General features: G+C 41.5%; 1 pseudogene; it reads left to right on the top strand.

Moving 5' to 3' along the window:
* LOC127654565 (mitogen-activated protein kinase kinase kinase kinase 4-like) overlaps positions 1-26,347 on the top strand; it is a 58,538-nt pseudogene that overhangs the window by 19,883 nt on the left and 12,308 nt on the right.

Genomic DNA, 26,347 nt, shown 5'->3' with positions numbered 1-26,347 from the left:
CTAATGTGGATTGTGGATACTTCCCCAGTATGTTTGTACTTCGCGGTAGTCTATGACAACTATTGACAACAAACACGCCGTAAGCTGTCACAAGACTATCTATGGTAGCCCATAAGGGATATAAAAAAAAAATGAAAAAACGCGGCACACGCCATGACGGGCCGCACTAACATTAAACTTTAATGTCAAGTATGGGGCCACAAAATATCACCCCAGGCCCGCGAGCCACGAGTTTGAGACCACTGCTTTAAAAGCTCACACAGCTGATGTTATTTTTTATTTAGTAGTTAATTTAACATAATTTAACATAATTAAATAGAATTTATCATGTTTAATAATTCGATTTATTATTATAATTCAGTTAGCTTTCTTATTTTTTCTATTTATTTTATTTTCAAAAGGGAGACTTTTTTTTACACATACTTCAATAAAATAAATGGTTTCGAGTTTCAATTATTATAAAATGTTTGCTCAAAATAAATAAATAAAATAACCCTTCTGTTTTCACTGATAATAGTAATTGTGTAATACCGTATACCGTGAAACCGTGATATTTTCTGAGACTGTTATCATACCGTGAAAATGTCATACCATTGCAACCCTACTTGTGATATGTCGGCAAAAAGATACCGATCGACATGTTTGGATGATTTGCGGCCCTTTTAAATATAGTTCTCAAAACCAAGCATTAAGAACGAACATTGCCGCCTATTTCAACTACATCAGAGCGTCCACAAATCTTCAATAGCGTTGTTGGCAGGGCAGCCAGAGCAAATTTTTATGCTCTCGCCGCCTCTGGTCTGAACACACGGACACAGTCAGGGAAGAGTTTACGCATTCTAGCAGACTTGGGACCAGTGCGAGAATGGCCAGCCATACCCAAAATAATAAGAGTAACAGCGTTAGTGTTACTGTGAGTATCAGTCATATGAGAAATAAAAACAAACAATACATACACATTATAATATATACCCAGTTTAGGGCTGCATGATTTTAGCAAAAATCATAATTGTGGATTATTGCCTTTGATAATGTAATTGTGATTATTAATGTCCATTAAAATATTAAATTACTGTGACGTCACAAAGCAAGCAACCGTGTGGTTCTTCAAAGTAGCAGATTTCAATGGTGGATATGAGCTGCACTCCAGTTTCTTTTAAGCATTATGTTGTATTTATTTTGTATTGTAATAATGTTTGTTAAGGTAAGGCAAATAAAAACACATTTTAAATGGATGTCTTATATCTTGGTATGGAATATATAAAATTATTGCTGAATTACTGCTTAAATTATTAATTCAAGTACAGTAAATAATATGGCATATTCAATATTCAAACTTATTAACAGCTGATTTAAATCAACCAAGTTACTCTGTCCAGTAAGCCCTTTCATGGAGAGACAGGGGACCATTCCTCCAGTTAGATCTTCAATGGTGATCTTGTTCATGTAAGATCATCCTTAGATCATTTTTGGCCTCAGGGGTTACACTTTGGAAATTATAAACAGTCATTTGCTTTCAGAGTATATGCGATTCGTGAAAATGTTAAATCTACCAATACCAGCTGTGTGGCAAATGGGTCTTATTAGTGCAGATGCTATAACAATGACGGTGATTCCTGACATATGCTATTCATGCCATATTCTATATGTTGGCTACACTTCCAAAACACACACAGAACAGTTCAGCCAAATTACATTATTGCTATTTTGTACAAATCAAATTCACATTCGCCTACTTATTAACATGACATTTTTCATCATTAGCAGTGTATTCAACATCTATGTTGAAAGCGAGCGGTGCAATATGCAATGAATTCAAAATAATTACAAAGTTCTTTTCACTCTTGTTCTACAGCTTATTTTCGAGTGTCAGGTGATGTTGCTTCAGTATTCATTTTCCTGTGCCACCACAAACAGAGGTGGAACATAAAGCAAGCATCCAGGCATTCAGACGGTTTATAAAAAAAACAGCTTAAAAAAAATAAAAGTGCTAGCTAATGTTTATTTAGCAAGTTTCACATAAATTTGCTTACAAATAGAGGCTAGCTGCCTGTCCGATGAACAAAGACGGTCATGTCATTTTTTTTCCAGAAATAACTAGCATTACTCCTACAAATAAATGCTTCGTAACTAAAATGTTTTGACTTTCAATAGAAAATATTGACACCACATTGACAAAAATTGCCTCCGTTTTCAATTTAAAGCAGTAAGTCCAACACTGGAGTAAATCTCCCTTGATATCCCCTCTGTCTCCTCCCAGGAGGAAAATAAAGTGGTAGCAGCATTTGCAAAAAACCAACTGTGTCAGGGTATCCACATCCCTTACCAAAGTTCAGTCTTCTCTGCAGAGGCAAACGCTATACGACTGGCACTGAAGTTTATTGAGACGGCTCCACAAAAACATTTTTAATCCAAATGTTTTTATTGGTTTTCAGTGACAGTACAAAATAAGACATCATAAACAGTGGACAGTAAAATATTGTCCATTATTAATCCCTTACATGATCCCCCCTCAATCCAATAGCTCAAAAAAAAAAAAGTTTATATATATATATATATATATATATATATATATATATATATATATAAATAATAATAATTACATTCTCCCTACAAAGATCCTTCTGATAAGCGAAAATTATGTACCAGTGCCAGTTACAGGTGCACAAGGTAAACCCTTAATGTAATTTAAAAAGGGATCCCAAGTCTTGTAAAAGGATTTAAGTGAACCAGAGAGTGAGTATCTTAACTTTTCAAGTCCAATACAGTAGAAAATGTCCTGTATCCACCTGTCATGTGTTGGAGGAGAAGCATGCCTCCACTTAAGAAGGATGGCCCGTCTGGCCAGGACTGTAGTAAAAGCGATGACTTTACGATCTCGGGCAACCAAATCAGGCATAGGGGAGACCCCAAATACGGCTATAATTGGATCAGGGTCAATATTAGTGTTGAGAGCTTTTTTAAGTGTCTGAAATACATTAGACCAAAAGGTTACCAGCTGCGGGCAAGTCCAAAACATGTGTAGATGGTTGGCAGGTGATTGTTTACAACGATTACAGGCAGCACTCTTGTCTGGAAACATTTTTGCCAATTTGGCGTTGGTTAAGTGCGCTCGGAATAGTATTTTACATTGAATTAAGCCATGCCTGGCACATATGGAAGAGGTATGTACCTGGTTCAAGATGTTATGCCATAGATCCTCTGTAATAGTAACACCAAGGTCTTGCTCCCAGGTATCTTTGAGAGTGTCAATAAGGTCTGAATTAATAGAATTTATTAAATTATAAATGACTGAGATTAAATGCCTGTGGCTGGCCTTTAAAGCAAGAAAGTGATAAATTTTTGTTTCAGGGGGACGATTGGGAAAGTAGGGGAACTGCTTCTGTATGAAGTGTCTGATTTGAAAGAACCGAAATAGGTGATGACTGGGTAGGTTATACTTTTTATATAAAGAGGAGAAAGAGACAAATACACCCTCCTCATAGAGGTCACCAATCTTGAGAAGGCCATTAGATGACCAGAGGCGAAATGCAGGGTCTGAACTAGATGGGGGAAAATAATAATTATTGAGGATGGGCATATAAGTGGAGCCTCTGTGTAAACCGTAATGTTTCCTAAATTGGACCCAAATTTTAAGGAAGCTAGTGACTACTGGATTATCTGAAACTCTGTTTACAACTAAGGGAAGCTGAGAACAGACGACCGAATAGAGAGAGCTTTTCATTGATGACGTTTCCGTATGCACCCAGGGAGGGCTGTCAGAGTGGATATCTTTGTTCCAAAAAAGAAGCTTGTTGATGTTACAGGCCCAATAATACTGTTGAAAGTTGGGAAGTGCAAGGCCTCCTTTAGCTTTAGGAAGTTGTAGAATTGATTTCTTAAGGCGAGCGGGTTTATTCCCCCATAGAAATGAACGCAAAAGACTGTCGAAGCCAGTAAAGAAAGATTTACTAATACAAATTGGTAAGTGTTGAAAGAGGTACATAAATTTGGGCAGAATAACCATTTTGACCAAGTTTATGCGACCTACAAGGGATAAAGGGAGAGAAGCCCACCTAGACATATCTAGTTTAGACTTGTCCAAAAGCGGTTGAAATTTTTTGCAAATAGATTATTATATGTATTTGAAAAGAAGACCCCCAAGTATTTGAAACCGTCAGGCGCAATCTTGTAGGCTACGAGTGACAGTGGGAGTTTTTTAGCTTCAGAGTTAACAAAAAAAAACTTGTAGCCAGATAATTGACTAAATTTGTCTAGGATATCTAAAACTGGGGGAAGAGAGGAAGCAGGGTTTGAGACATACAATAAAGGGTCGTCAGCATAGAGAGAGCTTGTGAACTAAACCCTGGCGAGAAATTCCCTCAAAGCCATTGTGGCTGCGGAGCCAGTTTGCTAAAGGTTCTATGGCTAGATTAAAAATCAAGGGAGAAAGGGAGCATCCCTGTCGTGTCCCACGCTGAAGCGAGAAATAGGGTGATCGTATGCCATTAGTATGTACTGATGCCATAGGAGAGGAGTAAAGAAGTCGGATCCAGGAGATAAAATTAGAATCGAACCCAAACTTTTCAAAAATAAAAAACAGGTAACCCAATTCCACCCTATCGAAGGCCTTCTCAGCATCCAGAGACACAATAATTTCGGGTAAATCTGATGGGCGGGAAAAGAGAATGTTGAGAAGCCTTCTAGTGTTAAAGAAAGAGTGTCTTCCTGGTGTGAAGCCTGTCTGGTCATGAAAAATTAAACATGGTAATACCCGTTCAAGGCGAAAACATAAAACTTTAGCAAGAATTTTTAAATCTACGTTCAGAAGTGATATTGGTCTATAAATACCACAAAAGGTGGGATCTTTATCCTTTTTAAAGAGCAAAGAAATAGAGGCCTCGGATAAAGTAGGAGGGAGGCAGCCCACTTTAAAGGAGTCATTGAAAAGCTTTGCTAAAGTAGAACTAAAAGGGGAGCAAAAGCTTTATAAAACTCAACAGTAAAGCCATCAGGGCCAGGAGATTTTCCCGGTTTCATAGAATTAATTGCTACCTGTATCTCTGATTCTGTGATTGGGTCACCTAGATTCTTAGCAGAGTTTATCAATTGTGGGGTATTCAAGCGAGTTGAGAAGATTTAAGTTTGTACTATTATTGGGAGGGCTTTCTGAAGTGTACAGTCTAGCATAATAGTCTGAGAAAACCAGGTTAATTTCAGCCGGTTCCATTACCAATTCACCTGTTGGGGATCCGATACCAGAAATCCACCTTGAAGTGCTAGCCGATCGAGCCTGGTAGGCCAAGAGTTTACCAGCCTTGTCTCCATGCTCAAAAAAAAGCTGTCTACATTGCCTAAGCTGTCTCTCTGTTAGATCTGTCAACTGAAGGTTGAATTCTGAATGTAATTGAACTCTTTTAGCATAGAGGGCAGGCGAAGGTGAAGAGGCATAGGAGACATCTAACTTAGACAGTTCGTCGGCTATTGTAGCTAGTCTAAGTTTTTTGGCTTTCCCCACATGTGAGGAATATGAAATTACCTGGCCATGAATGAATGCTTTTAAAGCCTCCCACAAGGTGTGACTGCTAATGCCTGGAGTCTGATTGAGTTCGAAGTAAAAATGTATCTGCGAAGAAAGGAAATCTTTGAATGTGCTATCTGATAGTCTAGAAGAGTTGAATCTCCAGGGTGGGGGCGACGGTCTGTTAGGTGACAAAGTTATGTCAATAGATACTGGGGCATGATCAGAGACCACTAATGTGTGATAAGTGCACGTTGTAATAGAGTGTAACAATTTATTGTCTACCAAAAAGAAATCAATTCTAGAAAATGTATGATGAACATTTTTAAATCTCCAAGGATCCGAGAGTCCCAGTTGTGAGGCGTTGTTTAGCACCACATTGGCTGATTTTGTTAGAGTAGACTGTTTAGAGGAAGACCTGTCCATGGATACATCTTGAACCAAGTTAAAATCCCCTCCGATAATTATATGATGTTCATCTACTTTGGGTAAGCTTGAAAAAAACTTAACGAAAAACTCATCATTGTCCCAGTTGGGGGCGTATATGGAAGCTAAAATTACTGGTATGTTACGGAGCTTGCCCGAGACTATAACAAAACGGCCATTTGGATCTATAATAGTCTCAGTGTGTTCAAACATAACTCTTTTATGAATAATGATAGCAGCCCCGCGGGCTCTCTGAGAGAATTTAGAGTGAAACAGGTGACCCATCCATGATCTCTTGATAGGGAGTATATCTGCCTTTCACAGGTGCGTTTCTTGTAGAAACATAATATCTGCCTTAAGATCCCGTAAATGCGCTAAAATTTTACTAGCTTTGATGGCACTGTTCATCCCCTTGGTGTTCCAGGATACTAGGCGCAGGTTCCCATCCCCTAACATGTTAGTATTAACCATTCTGAGAGGTTAACGAAACAGGACAGAACTGAACTGGTAGAAAGCATCCTGGATCCAAACATAGGAGAGAAAATGAAAAAGAAAAGAAAAGAAAAGAAAAAATAAATACAGAAAAAAAAAAAAATTAAAAGTAAAAGTAAAGGGAGACCAAATTCCCCAACACCCCCCGTCCCACAACTAACCACCCACCTTCAACATCTGACTTGCCTGAGCACTTAGTCTCGACTTCCGCTACCACTTCTATCCTTCTGGATCTCATTCCGCAGTTCCAATAGTAAGCCCTATAAAACTTGAACAGATTCAAAACATAACTTTTTATAGCATAAAAGTACAAAAGGGAAGAGCCCCAACACACCAAAATAAATAAATAAAAATAAATTGAATAAAATAATTCTATATAAGAAAATAATAATAATAGTTTTTAAGGTGCAATTGCCAGCTACGAAGCAACCAAGTTATTTTGCAATACGATAGTATGGGGAAAAAAAAAAAAAAAAACCTGAAGATAAATAAATAGGCTAGTCTCAGCGTACACGTGGACATATAAAAGTTGGCCCTCAACTAATTCCAGAGAGTAAAAGAGACGAATGTAACATGATATAGTTTAACCTGAAAACAGAACAACAAAACTATCAAAACTGTGAAAAATAATAACAATGCATCTGTATATTCAGGCTTGCATGCATAAATACGGCAAGTCATCGGAGTAATCAATGCAATATGCATGTCTTCAGCCAAAACGTCAAACAGACAGTTACCAATAGTTGGACCTATTGGGCGGTTAGAAGAACTAGTATGCTTTCCGACTCTCTGATGTGACCGAGAGAAGGAAAAAAATAAAATAAAATACAATACAAAGGGGAAACAATTGAAATAGTTCCTGCAACTTGCATCGATTTAACCGCTAGAAAACTGCCAACAGCAATATTAACCCTGGCCACCGGCTGGTTGATTGTCGGACAAGTTATGGCACATGATCCGAGGAGCGAGCAGCTGCAACAAAGTTCTCGGCCTCCGTCACCGAAGATAACATCTTCTTACCTCCGTCTTTGGTCCAGATAGAGAGCCGTGCAGGGAAAAACAAAGTTGGTTTATATCCAAGGTTATATAGTTCTGCCATTACGGACCGGTATTTAGCACGTTCAGTGACCACTTCAGGCGTGTAATCCTCGTAGATGGCGACTGGGTTGCCTTGGTAAACCAGTTTGCCTCTTTTGGCTCGAGCCTCACGGACGATCAACTCTTTTTGACGGTAGCGGTGGAGCCGGATGATGACTGGCCTTGGTTTCTTCCCGGTCGATGGTTTACTAACGAGAACTCTGTGTGCCCGGTCAATCTCCGGTGGAGTAGGTAAAATGTCTTGTCCCAGAATGTCGGTGAGTACTTGTGCGAAAAAAACTGAAGGAGGCGGCCCTTCGAGCGATTCCGGTAAGCCCACGATCCGAATATTGTTTCGGCGGCTGCGTGACTCAAGGTCCACAACTTTATCTTGTAACTTCACGTTACACTCGCACCAGTTCGTCTAGCTGGTTCGTCTAGCGAGCGAGGCAATTTTATGTTTGTGATCCGACAGCGTGGTCTGAATGCGATCAATCTTCTCCTCGAGTGTCGAGATGCTGTTTTGAATTCGCCCGATAAAGCCTGGCGATGTTGTTCCAGAAGCCTGGCCATCGCCGCCATGTTAAGCTCGCTAGCAGCGTCATCTGCAGAGTCCGTTTTCGTTTCTTTTTTGCTCTGCTTAGCCGATTTAGAAGTCATGTTTAGACAAATTATAGCGTGCGTGATAGATTTGTTCGTTTTGAAACGAAATAAACGATCAAATGGGCTTAGAATGTTGGGTTAAACTGAAAGGTACGGGAGCAAGAGACAACACGTCTACTCCATTAGCCCTTTAACCGCCACAAAAACATTTTTAATAATATCTGACTCAAATCATGTCTTGAAGCATTGGAAGCTACTAAAACTGATCACCCAACAATCGTGAAAATTTTTATCAAACTGTCATCTCTTGAAGCAGAGTTTTAAAATTATTTTCTGTTGGGTACCTGGACACTCCGGAATCTCAGGTAATGAGCAAGCAGACAGAGCTGCCAGAGAAGCACTATCTACCAAACCAGTAAAATGCCCTATACCTTCCACAGAGCTGAAAGCAACTCTGAATGTATACATAAAAAACAAATGGCAGTCAGAGTGGGAATTTTGTTGTTGGAATAAGATATGTGTTCCCTTTTAATAATAGCTGGGATCAAGTTATTTACACACAATGCCAGATAGGACATACAAGACTCACACACCAATTATTACTATCAGGAGAAAATTCACCAAAGTGCTCATCTTGTCAGAGCCCACTATCCATTAAACATATTTTACTAGACTGTCATACTTCTACACATTTGAGGAACCTGTATTATTCAGTTGATGCTTTTGAAAAGGTTTTTAACCAAGTCAATCCAAATTTAGTTTTAAGGTTTTAATGTTTTATTTAACTCTATTTTAAATAACTAAATCTGGTTCCCACTTGAATATAGCCATAGAAGCTGGCATGGCAGTAAAAATGAAAGAAAGAATATATGTCTGTGAAACGTCTCAGGTTACGACTGTAACCCTAGTTCCCTGAGAAGGGAACGAGACGATGCGTCGATGACGCTTTGGGAACGCCTTTGCGTGAACGCCCCTGAAGCACGTATGTCAACTAGTCCAATGGAATGAATGAACGCCACGGGCGGGTGACGTCATGACCAGGAAAGGATATAAGCACATCCGGTGCGTTACTCGCGTTAGCTTTTAGAGCCGAAGCAAAGTCGATCGCAGGGATGCAGGAAGTATGGCAGGGCGACGCATCGTCTCGTTCCCTTCTCAGGGAACTAGGGTTACAGTCGTAACCTGAGACTTTCCCTTACGAGGGAACTCGCGATGTGTCAATGACGCTTTGGGAACGATAATACCCAATACGCCATAATTACAAAATGCCAGATGATAAAAACTGTCGGCAAATCAGTAAAAAGCACCTGGGATCCTGGGGCAGCTTCCAGGTCCAAGCTATAAAACCTCACAAAAGTTAGCGGCGAGGACCAACCTGCCGCATCAGAAACCTCCTGAAGGGAAACTCCTGATACGAGGGCTTTAGAGGCCGCCATACTTCGAGTAGAGTGAGCTCTGACCACCGAAGGGCACGGCTGGCCAGAGGATTCATATGCAAGAGAAATAGCCTCAGCTATCCACTTACTGATTAGATCTTCTCCACGGGGCAACTGGACATAAGTGTCCAGTGCTCGCCACGAAGGAAACGAATAATCAGGGGGTCTCGACCCAAAGATGTCCTACCCACAGGGGCGTGGAAAGCCGCAATGGCCGCCATGTAAACCTTTAAGGTAGAAGGACATGAACCTGATGTAAAACGATACTGGAGAAACTCAAGTACTGTGTTGACTGAACAGTTAACTGGATCTCGCTGATGCTGGTGACACCAAGACGTGAAAACTTTCCACTTAAGTGTATATAATTTCCTCGTGGCTGGAGCTCTGGAGCTAAGAATGGTCTCACCGACCTCAGTCGAGAGACCACTCTCTAAAAGTTGGGCCCCCTCAGTGGCCAAACCCATAGGTTCCAAATCTCCTGTCGGGGGTGAAATGTTGTGCCCCCTGCCTGAGACGGAAGGTCTCTCCTGACGGGTACCTCGAAAAGAGGGCCGTCGAGGAGATGAATTAGGTCCGCAAACCAAATTTGACTCGGCCAGCGTGGAGCTACTAATAATAGACTTACTCCGTCCTGGCGGACTCTCTCCAGAACTCCTGGGAGCAGAGCAACAGGGGGAAATGCGTACAGATGTAGCCTCGGCCACGTCTGTACCATAGCGTCCAACCCAAAGGGGGCTGGTTGCGTGAGGGAGAACCAAAGTGGACAGTGCGTCGTAAGCTGAGACGCAAACAGATCCACTTCTGCTTGGCCGTAAAATTCCCAAATGAGCTCCACCGCCTCGGGGTGGAGTCTCCATTCCCCTGGCCTCAGCACCTGCCTCGACAGGGTGTCTGCTCCTATATTCTGGTACCCTGGGATATACACTGCCCTCAGGGAGAGTATTTTACCCAGGGACCACAAGAGGATCTGGTGCGCCAGTTTGCAGAGTGGACGTGAGCACAGACCCCCCTGTCAATTTAAATAAGAGACCACCGATGTGTTGTCTGTATGGACAAGCACATGATGGCCCCTCAGATCTGGGAGGAAATGTCTCAACGCATTGAAGACGGCCATCATCTCCAGGCAATTTATGTGCCAAGAGAGATGATGGTTCCTCCACAGACCCTGAGCTGAGCGGCCTTCCATTACCACTCCCCAGCCGGTGAGAGAAGCGTCTGTCGAGATAGCAACTCGATGGCAAAGAGCTCCCAGCACTGGACCCTGGGACAGGAACCAATGTTTCCTCCATATAATCAAGGCGCGGATGCACCGCCGCGTAATCTTGATCATACGAAGTGGGTTCCCCTTGGGAGAACCCTCTGGTCCTGAGCCACCACTGCAAAGGTCTCATGTACAGCAGGCCAAAGGGGATCACATTGGACGCTGCTGCCGTGAGGCCTAACAGTCTCTCGAACTGTTTCACAGTGCGTGACTGGCCTAGCTTCAACTCTTTTGTGGCTGTGATGATAGCAGCTACACGAACAGGCGATAGTGTGGCCCGCATCGTGACTGAATCCCATACCACACCAAGGAAAGTGGTTCTCTGTAATGGAGAAAGCACACTCTTCTTGGCATTGAGTCTCAACCCCAATTTCTTCATATGAGCGAGAACGACATCTCGATGCCGAACCGCAGACTGCTCTGATTCTGCCAGAATCAGCCAGTCGTCAATGTAGTGCAGAATGCGTATGCCCTGCAGCCTGAGCGGGGCCAGAGCTGCATCTACGCACTTCGTGAACGTGCGGGGTGACAGAGCTAGACCGTACTAAGGGTACCAGTCTCTCGAGACTGGCCTCTGGTGTTAAAGGAACAGCCACTCCGGCGACCTGAAGCATATTGGCAGGAAACAACCGAACTGACTGTTTTTGAACCCCCCTCAGAGGGCTCATGTCCGACGCAACGTCGAGTCGACATTGCGCCAAACTTTTGCTAGATACCACTGCGCCCCGAAGCACCAAGGGTGGTGGGGTTGGCAGACTGGTCCCATGAGGACCCCGAAGTGGAGCGGGCACCGTATTCTGAGGTGTACACCGCTCCACCCTGCTAAAGGAAGAGCCACTTCAGCGACCTGAAGCATATTGGCAGGAAACAACTGAACTGACTGTTTTTGAACCCCCCTCAGAGGGCTCACGTCCGACGCAACGTCGAGTCGACATTGCGCCGAACTTCCGCTGAATACCACTGCGCCCCGAAGCACCAAGGGTGGCGGGGTTGGCAGACTGGTCCCATGAGGACCCCGAAGTGGAGCGGGCACCATATTCTGAGGTGTACACCGCTCCACCTCAGTTGGGGTTGTCCTCGATGGTCTGACGTGCATAGCATCAGGACCTTTTTTTTTTTTTTTTTTAGCCAAAGCCTTCTTAGCCGTAAGTACAGTCCTCAGATCCGGCTTAGAGTGTTGGCTCGGTCCCCAAGATTTCTGGGGAGCACGAGATGCAACACTTATTTTCTGTTGCACACGGTGCGAGGAGCTTGGCTGGGGATGCTCACGCCCAGCATCCCCAGGGGGATGGACTCGGCGAGGAAGGAATTTTTTAAAAGCCTCAGATTGTTTTTTATTTTCTATAAATCTTTCAACAACCGTATTCACCGAGTCACCGAAGAGACCAGAGGGAGACACAGGGGCATCTAAAAGAAAAGCCCGCTCTTTATCTTTAATCTCTGCAAGATTTAACCAAAGATGTCTCTCAGTAGCTACGAGGGCTGCCATAGACTGCCCAATAGCACGGGCGGTCTCCTTCGTAGCTCTGAGAGAAAGATCTGTAGCCCGACGAAGTTCTCGAATTTCATCGGGACTAACTCCCTCACTCCTATCGATATCCCCCAGCAGATCTGCTTGATAGGCTTGGAGCACTGCCATCGTGTGCAGACAGGCTCCAGCTTGACCTGCTGTCGTATAAGCCTTACCCACTAAATTGGATGTGGTTTTTAGTGGTTTATTCGGCAACACAGGATCCTTCAGGGACGATGCTGACCCAGGAGACAGATGGGGGCATCGACCCATAACCAAAATCTTTCAGCCCCTTTATATTTGAATATGTGTGAACATGGGGGTTAAAAAGACGAATATGGTTTATTCCACGATCTACATAGCTCACTATGTAGATCCGGAAAAATGGAAGGGCCTGGTTGAGATGAAACATTAGATGTGAGAAAACGCTCGTCTAAATTGCTTTTAGGACGAGTATCTCTTTTCTGCTGGCCAGTCAGCATTTAATTTATTAACAGCATGAGTTATCACCTCAATAAGCTCCTCATATGCTGGGGAGAGGTAGGCGAATCCTCTCCCCCTATTGTGTTAGTGTTTGTGTCACTCTCATAAACGGTCAGTAACTCCACCTCCTCAGAGTTAGAGCACCGAAGCATCGGGCTCTCTTCCCGGGCGGAAGAAGCTGCAGCGCGTTCTTCCGACACCGGCAAGAGAGCAATGGATCCCTCGGAGAGATCCATTTGCGAACCCCCAGTGAGCCTTCTCCGAGCTGCCTCGACAGCCGCGGGTCCAAAACCCTGAAGTTCGCGAGCCTGTCCATCATCCTCAAATGCGGACAGACGGGAGCGGCGCATGCGGAGCGGCAGACGCTCACAATGGTGACAGTCAGCCCCCTCGAAAGCTGACATTGCATGCTCCACTCCCAAACAAACTACACAAAGCTCATGTGTATCTCCACCCGTGATATAATGAGGGCAAGGAGAAGCACAGGCTTTAAATAGTTGTTTCGCCATAATATCAATATAAAGAGAGACAACAATAAATAAGACAGACAGTTTTGACACAGAGCGCTTTGCTGAGGCACAAAAGCTAACGCGAGTAATGCACCGGATGTGCTTATATCCTTTCCTGGTCATGACGTCACCCGCCTGTGGCGTTCATTCATTCCATTGGACTAGTTGACATACGTGCTTCAGGGGCGTTCACGCAAAGGCGTTCCCAAAGCGTCATCGACGCATCGCGAGTTCCCTCGTAAGGGAACTGGTTTGTTTGTTTGCTTGTTTGGCAGGAGTATATCCGTCGGAAGCTGGAGGAAGAACAGAGACATCTGGAGATTCTACAGCAGCAGCTGTTGCATGAGCAGGCAATGCTACTGGTGAGTGAGACCCTTTAAGTCTATCTGACTCATTGACACTGCCTGAAGTGTAAAACCAAAGTATAATTCCTGTTATAAAGAGCATCTTAACTAGCATGCAACTTCCTTACTGGTAAATGTTGATTTATGCTGGTTTGGTGATGGTGTGGTTGGTGGACCAGTTGACATGAACATGCTGTTCATTAGCATATTCTAGCTGGTGAAGCTACAGTTGTAGACAGTTGGACACTAAACATAAAATGACAGTAAAGTTCACATACACCTTATCAAATACATTTAAAATCTGTTTTTCACAATTCCTGGCATGTAATCATAGAAATCATTCCCTGTCTTAGGTCAGTTAGGATCACTACTTTATTTTAAAAATGTGAAATGTCAGAATAATAGTTGCGAGAATGATTTATTTCAGCTTTTATTTCTTTCATCACATTCCCAGTGGGTCAGAAGTTTACACACTTAGTTAGTATTTGGAAGAATTGCCTTTTATATTGTTTAACTTGTGTCAAACCTTTTGGATAGCCTTCCACAAGCTTCACACAATAAGTTGCTGAAACTTTGCTGAAACCCTATTCAGAGTAAAATAATCTGAAATTAACCCATTTGTTTGTACCGCTGCTACAGGGTGTCTATAAAATAAATTAATCCAACCAATAAATGTTCTCCCGAATCCATACATTTCCAAAATCTTAAAAAGATAATGCCATTCTACCACATCAAATGCCTTTTCAGCGTCAAGTGATAAGGCAGCGACTGGGGACTGATCATTCGCTACGGAGCACATGATATTAATGAGATGCCTAATATTATACGTAGAGCTACGGCCCCGAATAAACCCCACCTGATCTATATGTATAAGAGGTGTCATAACCTTAACTAATCGGTTAGACAAAAGTTTTGACAAAATCTTTACATCTAATTGGATCAGGGAGATTGGACGGTAACTTTTACACTCACTTGCATCTTTGTCCTTTTTAAGAATCAGACTGATCTATGTCATTGAAATGTGTCATGGAAACTTTCCATTCTTAAATGATTCCGTATAAACTTGTAAAAAAAAGTGGAGCCAATTCTGTAGCATAAGATCTAAAAAATTAAGCGGCAAAGCATCTGGCCCCGGAGCCTTGCCAGTAGTTAGGGACTTAATTACCTCGTCAAGCTCTTCCAAGTTTATCTCAAAATCTAGATTTATTTTGCTCATTCGTCAATTGAGGTAGTTCTAATGGTTCCACAAAGTTTCTAATATCCTCATCAGTAGACGAAGACATGGAACTATAAAGATCAAGATAGAACTCTTTAAAGGCATTATTAAAATCAATGGCTGTGGTAAATATTTCACCACCAGCAGATTTCACTGAGGGAATGGTAGAAAAAGACTCTCTCTGTTTTATATATCTAGCCAAATGTTTTCCTACTTTGTCCCCCGACTCAAAGTATGACTGTCTTGCCCTGAATAACCAAAACTCCACTTTCCGCGACAAAATAGCTTTATCTATATTTCAATCGGGTCAGTTCTCTGAGGCCATCAGACGACATATGGCGATTCAGCTCTGCCTCTGCACTTTTAATATTTCCTTCCAACTCAACGAGTTCTCGTGCTTTGGAAATATTTTGGTGAATGAGGCATACTGTATGGACCTAAGAACCACCTTAAGGGCCTCCAAAGCCACACCCACAGAAGATACTAAGCACCAGTTAGTCTCCATATAAACATTGATTTCAGTCTTTAACATTTGTTGGAAATCAGGATTTTGTAAAAGGGATACATTAAGGTGCCAACTATATGATTTATTTTTCTCTATATGTGGCAACACCTCTAAACTGATGAAATGAGGGATTTGGATATATAAAAAAAATCTATTCTAGAATAAATCTTATAGATTTATGAAAAAAAAATGTATAGTCCCTACCAGATGGGTTCAAAAGTCTTCAAATATCTGTAAGACCAAGATTTTTACACATCCTGTGAATTCGTCCATGTTGCTCTAGGGGGCTTGCACACTTCTGCTTCACTATGATTAAGGACTGAGTCCATCAATAGATTAAAGTCACCACCCAATTAGGGGTGGGTATTGGCAAGGAATTCACAATACGATACACATCACAATACATGGATCACGATACGATACATATTGCGATATTGCACAGTTCACTGAAAATTTTTAAACAGAGCTGAAATACAAGTTACTGTGTACGATCTGGGTAGTCTTAATACATCACAATGATAAATTAAATACAACTGATAGTGTTGGAGTGGTCTCCTCTGACATAACAAGTGTAGCTAACTTCATGGGCTTCATAGCAGTGACCACTTCTTCAGCAGCTGTTATGTCTGACTCACTGAGGGTGCAGATCTCCTTCTCTGTCTTACTCACCTCAGCTGAGAGGAAGGCAGCATGTCATGAGCACTATTCCATCTAGACCCCGAAGCCGCCGCCATTTGCGCCATTTAGAATGTCAGCCGCCGCCAGCCAATAATTTCGTAAGCCAAATTGAGCCGCCATCTGATAAAGTTTGGCTGAGCCGGCTAGAATTATTTGCATCAAATAATAATTATATCACATAGAGACATACACACACGAAATATATAAACAATACACGAGATCTATTTTCCCACTGGATTCATAACAGCACAGTCTTGTGCTCGTTGCTACGATACACAGACTCACAGTGAATTGACGACCAATTAAAATTGCTCGTTTTCCGTACAGAAGAAGCGATGCATGTTTTTCTCGCACTGAGGTGAAATGGCGGAAAGAAGCAAGCAAGCAAGGTAATTTTGATCTCACTTCTCACATACTTTCCTAATTCCTACTTACTTTTTTCTTAACTTAGGCCTACCCAGACTTTTGTTAAATCTTCAGGGCACGGTTGCACAAACACCTGAATCAAAGATTGATGTTATGAACCAAATATTCTGGAACGGAGAGATTTATAGCACTGAACGTGATATTACTGCAGTAACAAACCACCGTTTCCACATTGCTAATTCACGACGCATGCTTCAGTGTACATTGAAGTGAAATGTGCAAAACTTTGTCCAAAATAATAGGCTACTGATAACAGTGTGTGTTTATATTAAGGCGAGACACGGCAGGCAAAAACATAGTTTTTTTTTTTACTGGTCAATTTTGAGATTTTTGGATATTTGTCTTCAATAACATGTCTTCTTTCAGACGTGTGGTGAAAAAAAGTCCGAAATACACATTTAGGTCTTTATTTTACTACACTTCGTCTGTTTGCGTCTGTAGATTTCTCATAAAATTCAACAAAAGTTTGCATTCTTAATCAAGGTGTAATATGATAAGCTTCATCCATGATAATGCCAAGTTATTGTATACAACTTAGCCTACATACATTTAGCCTAAACACAACACATTGTAGGCTATTTGAAAATGTTTAGTAGCATACAGACTACAAAATAAATATGTACATACGTTGTGAAAGTAAAATCTGGTGTTTTCTTTATTACATTGTATTGCATTTTGTAGAAATATAGTGTAAGCCATGCATTGCTTGGAAATATTGAGATCTAATAAATCAGTATAACATAGACAGTGGTGGATCGAAGTACACATACCATGTACTTGAGTTAAAGTAAAGATACTCAAGGTAAAATATTACTTAAGTAAAAGTAGAAGTGCTGCCTTTAAAAATTCACTTGAGTAAAAGTACAAAAGTATTTGCCTTCAAATGTACTTAAGTATCCAAGTACTATGATTTTTTATGGCCATAATGTCCTATTATAATTTGTCACAAGGCTCTTGCTTAACTCAGTCTACATGAAGACTAATGTCACTCTTGGCACACCAATCTATTAATAATATGACATTAATTAGTCAGATGTGTGTGTATATATCAATTCAAATATATATATATTTATTATATTTGAATTGAATACATTTTTTGTGTGTTTAATTTTGGAGGGAAGGGGACTGTTCCCATAAGGTATAATACATTTACAGTATTTACTGTATATATTTTTCTCGAGCGTCTATGGTCATAATTATTAACATCGTAATGTTATGATACATTCACATAAACCTGCACAATGCCATTAAATATAAATATATATATATATATATATACACACACGCACGCACGCACGCGCGCGCGCGCGCACACACACATACATAGAATATATATATATATTCTATGTTATGGGAGCAGCCAATTTCCCTCCAAAATTAAACACAAAAACGTATTAATGCAGTGTTTCTGCTACTCTCCAGAAAAACAATGCTAGTATATGCAAGTCATTTTAGTGTCAACATAATAAGCAATGTACATTATGCGTCAATATTTACCGATAATTGCTGCAATAGTAGCTGCTGCTCTCTGCCCCGCTTAAAATCATTGGCAACGCAATTTGTTTGGAACTATTGAGAGCTACACGAATCACGTGACCGCGCGGCGGCGAGATCACTGTCGCAACCGTCTATGTTCGCAACTCTCATATTTAACGGCTCTGGGGTGCGTTTCCCGTACAACAACGTAACTTGCTGCTCCACTACCGTGAGTACGATGCACTGTTGAAGAAATCAACTTGCTAGTCACGACTGTTTCCCAAAACCGTATTGTCGCAAATTGGTTGTTCAACCACGTTGGTTAATGATGTCACACATGTGGTGGATTAAAAACTACTTTTAATGAATCTGTTCGAATTAATGATCGAATTAATGCTAGATGTTTTGCTATAAATTATGACATGTCATCTGAGGACTCTCATATTTTTCTCAGTTATTTGCTTTATTTCCAGATTCAATCATAGGCTCGTTCTTACGCACTAGAGCACGTTCACACATGCGCACTCTTCAAAAATGGTGCTTTAAATCTATTGACAAACTAAAAGACATAAAGGACATTTTTATGTCTTCTAAATAAAAGATACTGATTGTACTGAATGTCATCTTGCTTATTTGGCTCAAGATAATAATTTATTAAGCCCACATGTATATGTTATAATATAATAACAAGAAACTCTGCTTCTAACCACAGGTCGAGAGCTGTCAATCCAACCACACAACTCTGCGATGCTGTTTGCGAATGTTCGTTGGAACGATGGTTTCGGGAAACACCAACTCGTTGAACTATGATGATAACGACGGAACTTGCTACCATAGTTGGCTAACGATGCTTTTGGGAAACGCACCCCTGGTTCGCGCTTAGTAGATGCCGCCAAGGCAAGTTCAAAACAAAGCGCGCGCGCTGTACTGTGATTGGTGGCTCGTTTGACCAGTTACATTTTTATTCACTCATAAATAAAAAGGAACGACTGATTTTGAAAATGTAGTAGAGTAAAAAGTAAGATATTTGACTTTGAAATGTAGTGGAGTTAAAGTAAAAGTCTCCCCAAATTTAAATACTTCAGTAAAGTACAGATACACAAAAAAGCTACTTAAGTACAGTAACGAATTACATTTACTTCGTTACTGTCCACCACTGAACATAGACATCTGTAGACATGAAGTGGCAGCTTCAGCCATTTGCAGCTATGAAAAGTTTGGCGGCTGCAGCAGCCGTTTTGGCTGAGCCGGCTAGCCAGCCAATAACTTCATCAGCCAGCCATTATTCTCAAAACAAATGGCTTCGGGCTCTAATTCCATCTGATAACGATGTCAATGAGCAATTTGTGTTGAGGCAGATTTAGCAGCTTTTGTTTTTCATGCAGTACACAGCTGGTTATTCTTCTCACACTTCCCAGCAATCGGGCGACTGGTTTTAGCTGCAGTGCGTGCTGTGAAGCCAAATTCAAGGTATGCGCGAAACATTTAAAATGTAGCAAACCAACTAGCTGCGCTGGTCATGTTTGATACATTGTCTGTAACTGTAGCGGGGTCCTTGCTTTTTATGTCCCATTCCTCTAATGCTCCTTTCAACAGCTCGGCGATGTTACTGCCAGTATGGCTCTCATGCATTGCCCTCGTCTACAAAACATGAGAAATCAGTTCCCATTCCTCATTGATGTGGTGCGCCGTGATCGTAACATAAGATTCAGTGGCTTTCGATGTCCAGCAATCGCACGTAAGGGCCACTCTTCCTGCTGAGCCAAGAGATGTTTTTACTATTTGCTTCACCTCATCCTACATCCTGGTCACAGCTACAACAGTAATGTGTTTTGCGAGTCGGGATCCAAGATGTTAACCATATACCTGAAGCCGGTGTTTTTAACGACACTATAGGGGTGCAAATCATGACAAATTAAATGCACCAACGACTCTGTTATTTTTAGAGCTCGAGCTGAGGTAGATGGAAGTTTGTTAGTGGTGTTATCCAGGCTGCTGTAATGTTATATCTGCATGGTGTCTGACAAGGTGCGCTCGCCAGTTGGTTGTAAATATATTACAGCAGCGTGACAAAGCTTGCATATTGCATTGGTTTTATCCAAGTCCATGCTCCCAGGTTTGTTTTTAAAACCGAAGTGCACCCACACATAGGCATTATATTTTGAAGGGGCCGCTGTAATTTTGTCAGCCGCGTCTGCCATGCTGCTTCCAGCTTTTCACTCTACAGAAAACGTCACCCGGCAATTCTGAGCAGCTAGACGTACTGCGACATCAACAGGAACGGAGCTTGTAGTTCACAATAAATATCACAATATATTGCCAAATCGTTTTTTTAGCACAGCACTACTCCCAATATTATTTCACGAGGGGTGCCAGTGGCTTGCAATATCCCTTCAAGATCTATAAAAAAGCCCTGATCATCAGCATTATGTGCGTAAATATTAGCCAAAATCAACCTTTGCCCCTGAATTTCTGCTAAAACAATAACTACTCTTCCTAATTTGTCTTTAAACTGTTTGAGACATTTGAATTGTAGATGTTTATTTTACAAAATAATGACTCCCATGTCCACACCCCACATCATCCGGAATTTTTCATCTTCGTATGGGGAAAGATGCGTTTCTTGAAACACTATACCATATTTTTTACATTTAAGAAAATAAATAACCTTCATTTTATGTGTTGCCCCAACACGTTCGTTCCCTTTGGGGAGAGATAGTACACTCAAATTAACATTTGACATTTTGATATAATGAAAAAATGTATTGTGTGCCAAAAACACACATTTCAACATTAATGCAACAATAAAACCCTGAACAACCGGCGGTCGATCCCAAAAGTTCCATGTACGCCTACGAGAGCCCCCGCGACAACTTTGCCATAGGATTGCTCAATTTTGCCCAGCCAATAGGCAGAATAAACACAAAGAACGTGTAGACAAAACAGGAGTCACGGTTCCTCGGATGGTCAAGAGTCAATTCACTCTGAGGCCGCATAAAAGTATATACCATGACTTACACAGCTAGTCAACTTTAGAAAAGACATCCTTTGTGTGGGCTTGTAGATATTTTGCGGTCATCCGTAGTGTCTATTCTCAATCTGGCCTGGAATTTCATTATAAAAGTGATTCGAGAAAGCTTTACTTTGCTCCTCGCCTGGCACAACACGAGATATTTAACGGATGATCTCAGAAATTTGGCCAGGATTGATCGCAGTCTGTCTCCCTCAGCCGAGCGAGCCGGAACTCTGTGAGCTCGCTCGATTTACAGCTTATGGCCTGTTATGTCGAGCAGACTCGGGAAGAGCTCATCCAGGAATTTCACCATATTTCTGCCTTCATGTTCAGGAATTCCAATACTTCGCAAGTTGATCTTTCGGCTTGCTTTTTTTTCTCTCACATATATCTTGGTCGTCAGTGGATAAATTCCTCTCCCATGACTCCAGATAATTCGTTTCTCAACATCTGCCACTCTTGTATCTCACTCAGAGAATTTTTTTTCCATTGCCGTAATCGATCGACATATTACAGCGAGATCCTCCAAGTCCTCAACTATCTTTGTCAACATCACCGACTTGTTGGACAGTTGACACTGGATTCCTCCCACCGCGCCATCCAAATCGAGTCCCCGGTTCACAGACCTGTCTGGGCTTTCATCTTGAGCACGTAAGTGTCTTTTAATGTCTCCAGAGCCCAAGGATTTTGACTTATTTGCCATGTTTACATCAAACAGCAAATGTTTAACTGGGTGTATTGAATTTCACCGCATTATATCATGAAAATGATTAAATAAATTAGCAAAGTGCACAGAGCTGTCTCTCACGCTTCTGCCCTTAGCATGGCATCACATGGGTTCAGTTTTTAAGATGCTGCATTGTTCCATTTAGCTGCACTCTAAGTATTTGAAACACTCGCCTGCTGTATATGTGTTCAGTCCACTGCCACACGCCGCGTGTGTGTGTGCCCAAGTGTTCGCTCCTGTAGGAAAAGCCGCGATGCTCAATATTGTTGTTGCTCTAATGATTCATGAAGTGTTCCATTCAACTCAGAGAGTCAGAATTTCCACCTTTCAACTGGGGAAAGTGCAATGTATTGACACATTATGTCGGACTTTTAACTTGGAAACTGTTGCGGAAATCTTCAACTCCCATTTCGACGAGATGCAGGTGTGTTACGTCACCCAGGGCAGGGAGGTTTACAGTCAGTGACAAACATTCAGTTTTATTGAATAATATCCATTAACGATGAAAAGTTCTTACATTTAAATGATAATAAAATGTGTTTAGCAAACGTTTTGCAGAGACGAGTGTTTTGATTATCGTAATGATAGTATTTCATGGTATATGTTTGGTTGCTATGAGATGTCTCTGACAATCAATGTGTCCCTCAAAACCACAACGTAATCAATCTCAAAATTAATAATAAGCTCCCTCTTTGACACGCGTGTGTTAGTTATCAGGTATTTGTCACTGAATTTTGAACTAAGTGAAAAGTCACATCATGTGTGATCACCATCGATCATCATTTTCATAATCGACCATTGCTGCCACATCCGAAAACCTGAGTGCTCCAGTACTTGTGCCCATCAATATTATGAAAAACACTACAAACACCTTAGCACAGGGGTCTCAAACTCAACTTACCTGGGGGCCGGTGGAGGTAGAGTCTGGGTCAGGCTGGGCCGCATCAAGTATTCCACAAAAAAAATATTAAAGTATTCCAAAAAAGGAGCACAACTGATCCAATCTTCTCAATCTTTATTATTAACGTTTCTTCTGAACTGTTCCTCTGAATTTGAACATTCCACTCGAATGGTTCTTCATGAGCTGTCCTTCTGAACATGAACGGTTCTTCAGAACATGAACGGTTCTTCAGAACATAGGCTTCTCTTGCCTACTCCTTGCTGCCAGAGACCTGGCAGCACTTCCTCTCACACAGCTGAGACACATTTGGCTTGAGGGAGGAAACAGTTGAAACCCTCAGTGTGGCTTGAAGATGCTCATCAGTAAGACTGGACCTGTACTTTGACTTATTGAAGTTCATGGTGGAGAATAGCTTTTCACATAGATATGTGCTCCCAAAAAGGCATGGTCCGCTTGAACATTCTGGAGAGCTCAGGGAAGGTGGGTGGCAATTCTCTCAAAAAATGTCCAAGCTTGTCTGCATTTCCACTCACCTCCCTGAACTTGGCTTTGAGTTCAGAATTGCACTGCAGGTCAATGAGCTCCATTTGAAGTACAGGAGGACTATCTTGCACATCGAAGGAGAAGGGGTCAGCAAAAATTTGAAAAGTGTCTCTGTGTGTCTTCAAGTCTGCAAACCTGCGATCAAATTCCTCCTGTAGCTTCATAATGGCATCAGCATACTTCTCACCACTGAATGGTGTGCCCACATCCACAAGTGCCTTGCATGCTGGAAAATGGCAGAGGTTTGTCTGAGAGAGCTGGGCTTTCCATAACACAAGTTTTGAGGAGAATGCCCTCACATTGTCATAGACAGCACTGACAAGCTGCCCCTGGCCTTGTAACTTCTTGTTCAGTACATTCAGCTCCTGTGTGATGTCAACAAGAAAAGCTAAGTCCATGAGCCATTTGGGGTCACTTAACACAGGAAAAGCCATCCCATCCTTCTCCATGAAGGCTTTCACTTCTGCTTTCAACTCAAAAAACCTCTTCAAGACGTTTCCCCTACTGAGCCAACGTACCTCTGTGAAGTAGAGCACATCCTCATATTCTGACTCTATTTCCTCCAAAAAGGCGCGGAACTGCCGGTGATTTAATCCCCTAGCTCTGATATGATTGATGCATTTCACAACAACAGACATCACATTGACAAACCTCAGGCATTTGCTGCAAAGAACCTGCTGATGGATAATGCAGTGCAGAGCAATGGCCTCCTCCACATTCTCCTCTTCCGGTTTCCTTTGAACAAGTGCTACCAGTCCATTTTTCCTTCCTGTCATTGATGGCGCACCGTCGGTCATTATTCCAGTAAACCTCTTCCATGGCAAACCTGCATCCTCAATAGCACCACACAGCTGGCGGAATATCTCCTGAGCGGTGGTCTGGCCATGCATTGGAATCACAGCGAGCAACTCCTCGATCACTTCAAAATTGTCGTCAACACCACGGACATATATTGCGAGCTGCGCGGTGTCAGTGTTGTCCGTACTCTCATCAAGAGCGACTGAGTATGCACAAAAACGTTTGGCTTTCTCATGCAGCTGATCATAAATGTTTTCTGAAAGGTCAGAAATGCGCTCTGCCACTGTGTTAGCTGAAAGACTGATGTTGCTAAACTGACCCTTCTTTTCTGGACAGACTTTACTTGCAGCTAGTAACATGCACTTTTTGATGAACTCGCCTTCCTTGAACGGCTTACCGGCCTTCGCAATCATCTCACTCACCACGTAGCTAGCTTCGACGGCTGCTTCATTCTCTTTCTTTGCTTTCTTAAATAAATCTTGTTGCCTCAATAGACATTTTTTAAGATTGGCATAAATACATAAAATAATTATTTGTTCTGTAAAATATTTTAGAATAATAAAAACTGTTTTTAAAACATGTACAAAAACATGGTAATGGTTGGGATTCGGGATAGGTGTCAAATACACAAATTTGTATAGTTTTTGTGTATTTCCCATCAGCTGCGCATTGTGAAAGAACATTAATGTCACTGTCAAATTTTCAAAAACAATCCGAGTCCATTTATTCCGCGATTACCATATGTAGTGTCCTATGAGTTCCGCAATGGGGAAAACATGGACGAAATCACTGAAATCCAGTCATAAAAATGGCATTAGCAATAGAAAAAAGATATGTGCTAGTGTGGTTGTTAATCGCCAAAAGGCTACGTTTAAATTTATAAAAATATCTGCATGTGCTGCGCACCTCAAAATTAATGTGTGAAACTGGTCACTAAAAACACCTCATCATGATCATCATGCACACTCTTTGTGTATGTGGTATATCACAGAGAGAAGAGCTCTCTGAAGCATGCAGCACATACAGCTTTTTGGGGTTTAATAATCACCAGTGGGCTATACCATCCAATAACCACAATATACATCATGACCTCTTGTGTGTTTTGGCTTTAAAGTTTAAAAAATGGGTGTAAATATTATTTTATTATTAATAATCTGTCCAACTGTAAAATTGTACAGCACAGTAAGGTGGATGAATCTATCAGCAGTTTATGCAACTCTTAAATGTTAAATGTTTAGAATACAGAATTTACAGAATCTTTAAAATTTTTGGTTCTAAATTAACATTTTCTCTGAAGCTGTGCTGTGCTTAAATTAAATTAAATGTTTGTTTCAGTTTTGTTGTGAATTTTTTTAAATACATTTTTTAGGTAGATGAGAGTCACAGGAGAAGTCCTCAGGGTTCTCCTCAGACTGCTGGTGTACAGAAACAACCCCCAGATGTACCACCTCGATCAGACACTTTATCTAACAGCAGTTATTCTGAGCAGAGCCACAGACAAATTGACCTCCAGGTAACCATGGTTACCACTGTCACATGGCACCTGGGAAATTCTATTCACATTGGCAATGACTGCATTCTCTAACAAAACTGATCTCTTACATTTTCAGGCTTACACCTATATTTTGTGAGTTTGGTAAACCTGTGCTGTGTGAAAAGAATCACACTTGACAACTAGTTATCCGTCAAGTCATACAACGTAACTGCCATTCTGCACTGTTCTGTGTGTGTGAACGGTAGGATTTGACAGCGCTGGCTAAAGAACTGCGTGCAGTGGAGGATGTGCGGCCGCAGAACAAGGCCACAGATTATTCCTCCTTTAGCAATGACTCTGGCACCACTGATGATGAAGATGACGAAGAGGTCGTTCAAGATGTTGGTGAGGACTCCACATCTGGACCTGAAGACTCACGAGGAGGGTATGCATACAAATTAAAAATAAATACATTTGGTCCTGGTCAGCCTGTCAATGAAAGACACAGTGTGCCAGACAAATGGCAAGAGATATGGTGGGAATCTCATTTCGGTGTTTTGCACTGTATCATGCGACACAATAGAGCGCAACAGTCGGGTTCCAAGTAATATATCCATTTATTTTCTCCATAGGCTAATTTATTTTTTACAGTGACTTATAAACCTTTAAAAACAAGACTGTGTGAGATCTGAGATTGTAAATCGATGCTATATGCTTCTCTGGAAGTTATCAGTATGTGGAATGTCTGGGAAATAACTACACTACCCATGATCCTTAGAGAGACAGAGACACCAATCAGAGAATCTTGGGCAAAAAAGTGTGCTAAAAGAGCTCTTAGACCCATTTCCATGACACACTGTGAATGATGCATCAAGTCATTCTCCCTACACTCTTAAACTATATGTGTGTGTATGTGTGTATATATATATATATATATATATATATATAT

This window comes from Xyrauchen texanus, chromosome 14 (genome assembly GCF_025860055.1).
Source record: "Xyrauchen texanus isolate HMW12.3.18 chromosome 14, RBS_HiC_50CHRs, whole genome shotgun sequence".
Classification (NCBI taxonomy): Eukaryota; Metazoa; Chordata; class Actinopteri; order Cypriniformes; family Catostomidae; genus Xyrauchen; species Xyrauchen texanus.
Note: the sequence above shows the minus strand (reverse complement) of the source record. Positions and strands in the feature narration are given on the sequence as shown.